Source organism: Haemaphysalis longicornis, unplaced genomic scaffold (assembly GCF_048455015.1).
Source record: "Haemaphysalis longicornis isolate Haplotype H1 unplaced genomic scaffold, Haemaphysalis longicornis Haplotype H1 scaffold_12, whole genome shotgun sequence".
In the NCBI taxonomy this organism is placed as follows: domain Eukaryota; kingdom Metazoa; phylum Arthropoda; class Arachnida; order Ixodida; family Ixodidae; genus Haemaphysalis; species Haemaphysalis longicornis.
This window is the reverse complement of record NW_027526225.1, coordinates 51,589,080-51,597,454: the sequence shown is the minus strand read 5'-3', so window position 1 is coordinate 51,597,454 and position 8,375 is coordinate 51,589,080. Positions and strand designations below refer to the sequence as shown.

General features: G+C 47.9%; 1 non-coding gene across 1 annotated transcript; it reads left to right on the top strand.

The window, feature by feature from the left end:
• Positions 1 to 1,707: 1,707 nt before the first annotated feature.
• Trnat-ugu (transfer RNA threonine (anticodon UGU)) lies at positions 1,708 to 1,779 on the top strand. The gene has a single exon. It is a non-coding gene; the product is annotated as a tRNA-Thr (tRNA).
• The last annotated feature ends 6,596 nt before the right edge of the window (positions 1,780 to 8,375 follow it).

The window sequence follows — 8,375 nt, the reverse complement described above, 5'->3', positions numbered from 1 at the left end:
TTTTTACAGCTAAGGTGGCTTGGTCGTCTTGGTTGTTTGCACGTTCAGTTCGAAAAAGTACGCGAGGCCTGTTTGCTTTCTTGTTCTTGCGCGTGAAGTGTACTAAAAATAAGAAGTTCTTATGCAAACTTTCTTTTTTGAAATTCCCGCATTAGAGACAATGGCATACAAACACAACAAATACTATATATTCACCTGACAGCAACTTCTTGGCCAGTAGCGCCAGTTTTTGTGCTTCAATCGTACTCGTTGATAAACCTACATCAGTGCCACAGACATGGGTAGAAGAGTTCACCGATTCTAAATGACGTAATAAAGAGTGGACATACTGTCGCGTACTGGATTTATAATTTCTGCTGCCTGAGCCTGGACAACTACAGCCATCTCGTGTTAAGAAAGGCGACGATGGTGCATCCTCCATGCTCCGGTGCCTTGACAACAAGCGGCACCTGGTGCTGCAAGATGTAACCTTATTCTTTTTCCGCAGTAATGTGTTCTCTCTGCCGGGAATTTTGTATGCGTGCGTTCAGCGGAAATTTTGGCATACCAATGGTTCGGAGAACAGTGGGAGTGTGCCAAGCATTCACACTTCCAATGCTTCTTTACGGTTGTTGAGAAGTAATTAACGTTTGCATTAAATGTAAATCGTTACTTAAAAATATCGAAAGAAGTAGGCATTTTCAAAGGCAATAGTCCTTCATTGTCTGCCTAAGCGAGAAATCTTCTCCCGTCTATATGAGATTTGTCCGCCCAGTCCGATAAACAAAATTATTGTGGTGCCTGATCACTCGCAGGTGCTTGCTTACTGAGCCACTGTGAATTGGTGGCAAGTGATCGGTAAGGGGAAGATGAGTGTAGAGTGTTGAATGAGACGACGTAAAGAGATATAGAAACTAAAGAAAATAGGGGATATATATATATATATATATATATATATATATATATATATATATATATATATATATATATATATATATATATAGTAAGGAAATGAGGGGCTCGTTGAGGAAATACAGAAAGATAGGTCAGCAGTCTACAACGCCAAAGGAGGCATAGGGGTGTGGTTAGGCTCTTTTCTTTTTCACTACGGTTAATGAAGTAAACATTTTTTTTAAATATACAGAAGAAAGAAAGAAAGAAAAACACGCGCCCAGAGTGGGGACCGAACCCACGCCTTTCGATTACATGTCGAATGCCTTACCAATTCGGCTATCTGGGCGACTGTGTTCTCCTTCACTTTCTGGGCTATTTATATTTACTAGAATTGTATCTGACGCTTGAGGGTGGTGGCCAGCGCGTGTTTTTCTTTCTTTCTTTCTTCTGTATATTTAAAAAAAATGTTTACTTCATTAACCGTAGTGAAAAAGAAAAGAGCCTAACCACACCCCTATGCCTCCTTTGGCGTTGTAGACTGCTGACCTATCTTTCTGTATTTCCTCAACGAGCCCCTCATTTCCTTACTATATTATTCCGCGAAAGCCTAGCGAGGGTCTCGGTTCTGGCTGCCTTGATGCCTAGGTAGCATAAGAGGGCTTCCCGCCAGTTACCCGCTCATGACAGGCTGTAGACGTTTGAGTCACGCCCCGGGGGTTGAAAAGAAGGTCCCCTTCTCCCCGTGTAGTCAGAGTGGCGCTGGCCACCACCCTCAAGCGTCAGATACAATTCTAGTAAATATAAATAGCCCAGAAAGTGAAGGAGAACACAGTCGCCCAGATAGCCGAATTGGTAAGGCATTCGACATGTAATCGAAAGGCGTGGGTTCGGTCCCCACTCTGGGCGCGTGTTTTTCTTTCTTTCTTTCTTCTGTATATTTAAAAAAAATGTTTACTTCATTAACCGTAGTGAAAAAGAAAAGAGCCTAACCACACCCCTAATCCTCCTTTGGCGTTGTAGACTGCTGACCTATCTTTCTATATATATATATATATATATATATATATATATATATATATATATATATACATATCAAGGTTGCAGTCGTCATTGCCAGTGCTATTCGGCTTTTTTTTCGAAATATTTAATAGGGCCGAATGACGTGTGCTTGTCACGTTTCTTTTTGATTCATTGATAAATAAGCGAAAATATAAGTCGAGAAAAAATCCGCCGTTTTCCGGGAGCGGGACTCGAACCCACATCTCCGCATAACCGGTGCGGTGCGTTAGCCATTACGCTATCCCCACAGCGGCTTCTCTCTCGACTTTAAGGCGGGGGTTTATATTTACAAGAGCTCTGAGGCCGGTCAACTAGCGCCGCCCCTCGACTACCGTGGGAGACGTAGAGCGTCTTCTTTCCCAGCGGCCGCCACGTAGAACGTGGTCGGAGGTCGGGGTTAGCAATTGGCATATCCGAACTGCTGGAGCCAGTGCCTCGTAATGCATGTAGCAGAACAGAGAGATACGGGACGAGGGACTCGGTAAAGATACATATCAAGGTTGCAGTCGTCATTGCCAGTGCTATTCGGCTTTTTTTTCGAAATATTTAATAGGGCCGAATGACGTGTGCTTGTCACGTTTCTTTTTGATTCATTGATAAATAAGCGAAAATATAAGTCGAGAAAAAATCCGCCGTTTTCCGGGAGCGGGACTCGAACCCACATCTCCGCATAACCGGTGCGGTGCGTTAGCCATTACGCTATCCCCACAGCGGCTTCTCTCTCGACTTTAAGGCGGGGGTTTATATTTACAAGAGCTCTGAGGCCGGTCAACTAGCGCCGCCCCTCGACTACCGTGGGAGACGTAGAGCGTCTTCTTTCCCAGCGGCCGCCACGTAGAACGTGGTCGGAGGTCGGGGTTAGCAATTGGCCTCAGAGCTCTCAGAGCTCTGAGCTCTTGTAAATATAAACCCGAGCCTCAGAGCTCTTGTAAATATAAACCCCCGCCTTAAAGTCGAGAGAGAAGCCGCTGTGGGGATAGCGTAATGGCTAACGCACCGCACCGGTTATGCGGAGATGTGGGTTCGAGTCCCGCTCCCGGAAAACGGCGGATTTTTTCTCGACTTATATTTTCGCTTATTTATCAATGAATCAAAAAGAAACGTGACAAGCACACGTCATTCGGCCCTATTAAATATTTCGAAAAAAAAGCCGAATAGCACTGGCAATGACGACTGCAACCTTGATATGTATCTTTACCGAGTCCCTCGTCCCGTATCTCTCTGTTCTGCTACATGCATTACGAGGCACTGGCTCCAGCAGTTCGGATATGCCAATTGCTAACCCCGACCTCCGACCACGTTCTACGTGGCGGCCGCTGGGAAAGAAGACGCTCTACGTCTCCCACGGTAGTCGAGGGGCGGCGCTAGTTGACCGGCCTCAGAGCTCTTGTAAATATAAACCCCCGCCTTAAAGTCGAGAGAGAAGCCGCTGTGGGGATAGCGTAATGGCTAACGCACCGCACCGGTTATGCGGAGATGTGGGTTCGAGTCCCGCTCCCGGAAAACGGCGGATTTTTTCTCGACTTATATTTTCGCTTATTTATCAATGAATCAAAAAGAAACGTGACAAGCACACGTCATTCGGCCCTATTAAATATTTCGAAAAAAAAGCCGAATAGCACTGGCAATGACGACTGCAACCTTGATATGTATCTTTACCGAGTCCCTCGTCCCGTATCTCTCTGTTCTGCTACATGCATTACGAGGCACTGGCTCCAGCAGTTCGGATATGCCAATTGCTAACCCCGACCTCCGACCACGTTCTACGTGGCGGCCGCTGGGAAAGAAGACGCTCTACGTCTCCCACGGTAGTCGAGGGGCGGCGCTAGTTGACCGGCCTCAGAGCTCTTGTAAATATAAACCCCCGCCTTAAAGTCGAGAGAGAAGCCGCTGTGGGGATAGCGTAATGGCTAACGCACCGCACCGGTTATGCGGAGATGTGGGTTCGAGTCCCGCTCCCGGAAAACGGCGGATTTTTTCTCGACTTATATTTTCGCTTATTTATCAATGAATCAAAAAGAAACGTGACAAGCACACGTCATTCGGCCCTATTAAATATTTCGAAAAAAAAGCCGAATAGCACTGGCAATGACGACTGCAACCTTGATATGTATCTTTACCGAGTCCCTCGTCCCGTATCTCTCTGTTCTGCTACATGCATTACGAGGCACTGGCTCCAGCAGTTCGGATATGCCAATTGCTAACCCCGACCTCCGACCACGTTCTACGTGGCGGCCGCTGGGAAAGAAGACGCTCTACGTCTCCCACGGTAGTCGAGGGGCGGCGCTAGTTGACCGGCCTCAGAGCTCTTGTAAATATAAACCCCCGCCTTAAAGTCGAGAGAGAAGCCGCTGTGGGGATAGCGTAATGGCTAACGCACCGCACCGGTTATGCGGAGATGTGGGTTCGAGTCCCGCTCCCGGAAAACGGCGGATTTTTTCTCGACTTATATTTTCGCTTATTTATCAATGAATCAAAAAGAAACGTGACAAGCACACGTCATTCGGCCCTATTAAATATTTCGAAAAAAAAGCCGAATAGCACTGGCAATGACGACTGCAACCTTGATATGTATCTTTACCGAGTCCCTCGTCCCGTATCTCTCTGTTCTGCTATATATATATATATATATATATATATAGAGAGAGAGAGAGAGATGGAAAAATAATTTAGCTCGGAAGCGAATAGTGAAGAAGAGGAGGGGTGAGATTGCAGGACGCAATATGAGGGGGAGTCTGACAGGGAAGGGGATCGAAAAAAATGCGATGGCGATGTGATCTCACGAGGAGAAGGAGGGGAGTTGTTATTATTATTATTATTAGTAGTAGTAGTAGTAGTAGTAGTAGTAGTAGTGGTAGTAGTAGTAGTAGTAGTAGTAAGACGATTATTATCTCGTCAATACCCCAGCTGGGAAAAGACACTGGCAGACCCGAGAGCCCCAGGCCCATGCCTATTACATTGATCCATCACCTATGCAAGTTAATAGAGCGAATGATCAATAACAGGCTACAACACCTCCAGAGGACTGGTGGCTTTCACCCTGTGCATGACTATAGCTTTCACTCCTCTGTCGAGTAGGGAACCGAATTTCCCGTGGGTGTATTCCTGACTACATCTTCACACTCCGAATTCACGAGGCCTTCGACAATGTCAGCCAAACAGGGCACACTCCGAGAACTGGACGCTGCCTTCCCCAGTAATAAGGTGTGGAAATAGGTTTGTTGCTTCCTAGGGTATTGAGCCATTCGTCTCGACCCACGGGACGCAATGCCTAATTCTCCTATCTTGGCAAAGGCGTTCCTCAAGACTCGATTATCGGGCCTACACTTGGCTATGAACCGTGTTGCTCGCACGCTCGAAATAGGCTCTGCGGCCCGCTTGGCCATATATGCGGATTTTCCTTCCTTCGGTTGGGTAGACCGAAGGAAGGAAGGAAGGAAGGAAGGAAGGAATACATTTTTTTGTCCGTCGGGATGAGGTATTGGGGTTGGGAAAGGCTCAGAGCGCTGCTGCGACCGCAAGAGTCCGGGAGGTGGTCAGGACTTGACCTGACTCCCCCCGGGTAGTGCAAAATCTGCTCCCAGAGGTGAGGGGAGGGAACGGGGGTACGGGTCTGCTGTGCATTCGCAGAGGGAATGGTAGTGAGGTCGAGTGCCCCGCAGACTGGACAGCTAGGTAGAGTCAGTAGAGAGGTGTCGATGACTGTATCAATTGTGTTCTGGGTGGGAACGTGTGTGTTTGTAGGATGCGCAGCATGTGGCCGGCCTCCGGGGAAAGGTGTGGGTGCGGGGGTGGGTATCTGCGGCGGAGTAGGGAAAGCCTCCGACTATGGCTCGAAAGGATGTATGTAAGTGTAGCTTCAAGCTGCTGTAATCTCCTTGGAGCGCACACTCTCTATCTCCAATCTGCAATTATCCTCTAATAAGAGAGAATTCCTCAGCGTGGACATCAAGCGTGCGATCAACCCGGATCAAACCATCGAACATCAAGAAGCCAGCGCGGTTCTTACGTAACAAAACAGTATTATAATGCCCCTGCGGCTGCAGATAAGCTGCTAAGCAGCTGTAATAGTCCCGCTGCCTGTATACACCATTCAAGAACTACTTGGCGCTCCATATTACATTTGAAAACTCGCATCTGGTTAATATGGTTTTGGGTGTTGTAAATGACTGTTTTTTGTTCCTCAAGTTCTGTTATGTTACGTGAGTTTAGCTTATGTAAGCTACCGTTAGGGACAGCGAAGTATATAGTGCCAGATGGGACATCTTTTTTCAGAAAAGTTTGTGGATGTCGCTTTAGTGGAGTGCTTATAGTAACGCCGGGCGGACTCTAGACACCCAAACATTTATTCCTCCTCCTCCTCTTCGACTTGAGTACATATAGTTCACGTTAACAGGGAACGCTTCTGGCATCTAGGGCATAGGTCGCCCGGTCATCACTTAAATTGTCGGGCTAGTGAACCACTCTTACTTCTAGGCTCAAAATTTCGTACTGCTAGCTACTACACGCACCACTGCGATAAATCCCCATGGACCATACCCAGATATTGTAGCCCTGCATTTTACGAACTTGCCACCCCAAACGTGGAGTGATACGACTAGTTTCCCACTGCAGAATGTGCCTATAGACGTCTTCTCTCCAGCAACTATATATATCTTCATGTACTAGTGTCCCCGTGGACAGAAGCCCTAAAGTAAAAATGTTCATTGACACGTTCGCGGATACCTTACTCCCTATTAAGGTGAAGCTTTGTACCTCTACCAGCCAAGGGATCTGTCGCGACCCCCGGCGTCAACAGAAAACTCCCGCGAACAAATAAAAAAATCACTGGCACCGCCAGGAATCGAACCTGCAAAGAATAGAGAAACGGAAAGAGACTCCGTTGTCTTACCAAGTGAGCTGTGAGCGCACTTGTTTTGTAACAGAGCTTCGAGCGCACGCGGAGACGGTGGAGACAGACGGTGTACTCACCGAGGACAGCTGCGGGTTTACCCCCTGTGTTCTCGCTGAATGCCATGTGATAGCGTCACGCGACCTCTCTCGCCGCTGTGCGCTCCGTCCACGGCACGTGCCGCGGCCGAGTGCACGCCTTGCGCATGCGCTACGAGTTATTAAGAATTAAAGGAAGCTCACACCATACGACAACTCACTTCTCCTCCGTCTCTCTCGCTGATCTCGTCGCCTCCGTCGGCTACGGAGGAAAAGTGGGATCGTCTAACACCGGGTCTGACCTTCCTTAATTTTATAAAAAAAGGAGTTTCCACTCATCAATACAACTGAACAACAACCGCTCATGAATCATGCATTGATTTAACCTTAGCAGAGAATATTTCTTTGAAGGGATGAAGGGTGTGATTAAGTGCTTTTAATTGTCTCTGGTTTCACTCTTAGTGGAGCCACGTGTGTGAATTCAAGTGACGTCGCATGAGTCATCGTTGTGGGTGTCGTTTACAGCTTCGCTTTCCAAGCCCCTTCACCCGGTAGATTGGCGCGCATTTTTTTTATTTCCGTAAGGATCACACGATTGGCTAAACGCAGTTTGTAATTTTAGTGCTGGCTACATGTGGTGGTTGCATGCAACACATGCCGACTTGTGATCTTTTCGTTGCCACGACTTTGAGACTGACGTCAATAGCATACTTTCGAAGTAACATAAGGAACTCTCGGTCCTCATCTCGCAAAGGGCATTGAACCTTCTCCGACGAGCAAAAAGCTTCGAGGACACCTAAGCACTCCCTGTGGTTGGTGAATGCGAATGCATCATTGTCCAGTTCAACTCCGCTTAGCTTCCTTTCGATTGTGGCTTTTGTTTATCTCCGATAGAATGCCCGTTGCCATAAAAAAAGATATTTGCAGGTAGAGATGAGCACCTGTCTCTAGGAGGAAGGCAAGAAGGGAGCGACGGTGGGATCCTCAGAGCCACCGCTGGAGGTCGGGCGGTCTTCCAGGATGGAGGCCTGTGCCTCTCAGGTGTTCCTTTCTGGCTGAGTCCAGTGAAGGACACGCCCATATTAAATAATCCGCATCAGCTTGTTCGGTAGGAGCTGTGCAGAAGAGGCGGGTGTCGTCGAACGGGGCATGGTAGCATGGTGGCCACGCCCGGGTCACAGCAGGTGAAAGCACCACTCCAAGGCGAAGTCTGCGCAGCAAAACCTCTTCCCAGCGAGCAAGTCTACTGGGGAGGTCCGCTCCACACGGTGGGATAAGGGCACGTGTGGTGCGACGCAGATCGTCCTTCCGTTGGAGAAAGTTTCTATTGGACCGGTTGTTAACATTATCTGCGGCCGAGGAACAGACGTAGGGTGACAAGCCCTATCCGCTGCAATGTGAGCGGGAAGCAGATTCCGGCGAACCCACAACAGCCTGAGAAGGCAGGGGTACGTGTCTAGCAGTGTGTGGATGTCCCTTGAAATGGTACGGCTTACTTGTAATGTTTACGAGTT